This window comes from Belonocnema kinseyi, chromosome 6, assembly GCF_010883055.1.
Source record: "Belonocnema kinseyi isolate 2016_QV_RU_SX_M_011 chromosome 6, B_treatae_v1, whole genome shotgun sequence".
Lineage (NCBI taxonomy): Eukaryota > Metazoa > Arthropoda > Insecta > Hymenoptera > Cynipidae > Belonocnema > Belonocnema kinseyi.
In genome coordinates this window covers 107,186,726-107,188,955 of record NC_046662.1, presented here as the reverse complement: position 1 = coordinate 107,188,955, position 2,230 = coordinate 107,186,726, and positions in this window count along the sequence as shown.

The window sequence follows — 2,230 nt, the reverse complement described above, 5'->3', positions numbered from 1 at the left end:
TTGTGTTATATTATAATAGTCTTATTTAAATCTTGATCCGCATTTGAAAGAAATGAAAGAAACTTGTGATTTTGGAATTCATCTCGTTTGGATAAAAACTCAATTATTTAATTGAAAAATTAATTAATTTGTTAAAAATGTAACTATTTTGTAAAAAAGTCCTCTTTTTTTATCAAAAATTCAACTACTTTGTTAAACAAAATTTTCTTTTATTTGAAAGTTGATCTCTTTCGTTGAAAATACATTTTTGAAACTGACAATTAATCTATACCATTTTTGGTTAGAATATCATGTATTTTGTTAACAGTTCGTCTTTCTTTGTAGAAATTAAATTGCTTGATGGAAAATGTATACTATTTGATTAAAAATTACATTTTTCGGTTGAATTATCAACTGTAATTATTTTTTGGTTGCAAAGTCGTTTTGTTGTAAATGCAACTATATTGTTAAAAATTAAAATCATAATTTTTTGAGTGGAAAATTCGATTATTCACTTAAAGTTAAACTACTTAGTAAACAAATTAATTTTTTCTTATTCAGGATTAATAATTATAGTTGAAAATTCAACTATTTTCCTTTAAATTAGGTTAAAAATTCAGCTTTTTTTGTAGATAATACTCTTTTTGACTTTAGAATTTAAAAATTTATTAAAATTAAATTGACATTTTTTAGTAGAAATTTAATCTTTTTGGTTGAAAATATATCATTTTTGGTCAAAAATGCAATTGTTTGGTTAAAATATGAACTGTACATCTTCTTGGGTTTAAAAGTCGATTATTTCACTAAGTGTTGAACTACTTTGTAAAAAAATACGTTTTTTTTTTAACAAGGTTTTATAATTATGGTTGAACATTTAACTATTTGGTTGAAAGTTTAACTCTTTGATTGAAAACTCATATTTTTCGTTTAAGAAATTCAACTTTTTGTAGATAGTTCGTCTTTTTGACTTTAAAATTAAATAATTTCGTTGAAAATTCATTTATTTTGTTTAAAACTTGTCTTTTTTGTAGATCATTAATTTTCTCGGTCGAAAATTCACCTTTTCCCTTGAAAATTTAACAATTTTGTTGAAAATTCGTTTTTTGTCCTTGTTCAATTCAATTTTTTATCACAGCTTTTATCTGGAAATTGAACTATTTCATTTTTCGTTAAACTGTATTCTGTAAATTGTGTTAGTTAAAACACCAATTATTTGTTAGAAAATTAATTTATTTGTTTTCGATTATGACTTGAAATATTATTTTCAGTATAAAAGATTTTTATTTTCAATTCATTCAATGTGAAATTTTTTAATTAGAAAAGGAAATTTCGTTAATTATCAGCAATATTTGACCGTTTATTTAAAACAATCCATTACGAACAACTGTTAAAAACTATACAAATTTGAACAGAATGGTTCGAAATAGAAAGCCTTGAATAGTTAAATTTGTAATGAGCAAAATTTTAAGTTTAAACGCTACAATTTTAATTAAAAAAAGATTCAGAATTAATTTAAAACTTGAAATTATTTCAAATAATTTGAAACACGATTTAGACTTTTGCAGCTTTAAAAGAAAATAGCTTTTTGTGAATTGGACAGCATTTAAAAAGAATAACAAAAATTGTTGTGATTGCTAAGAACATTGAAAATGATTTTTTATTTTGATAAATAAATTTTATGTGAGTATTTGAAAACATTTTGAAAATTAAAAAAAAAAGAATCCGAAAAATTTTAAGGAAATTCTTTTATTTTTCATTTTTTTTTAATTTTAGGAAAAAATCTAATTAACAAAATATATCAATTTTCAACCCAAAAGTTTACTTTTTAACAAATTAAATTAATTTCCTATCAAATAATTGGTATTTTAACTAATACAATGTACTGGACAAAGTTTCCACCAAAAATTGAATAGTTCAATTTTCAGATGAAAACGATGAATTTTTAATCAATCCTAGAATAGTTACATTTTCAGATAAAAAAAATAAATGTTTAATAAAGTTGGTAAATTCTCAACCAATAACATAAATTTTCGACCAAGAAAATTAATGATCTACAAAAAAAGACAAATTTCAAAGAAAATACATGAACTTTCAAAGAGATTATTTAATTTTAAAGTAAAAAATAATGAATTATCTACAAAAAATTGATTTTTTTTCAGCGAAAAATACGAGTTTTCAATCAAAGAGTTAAACTTTCAACCAAATAGTTAAATTATTAACCATAATTATAAAACCTTGTTGAAAAAACAGT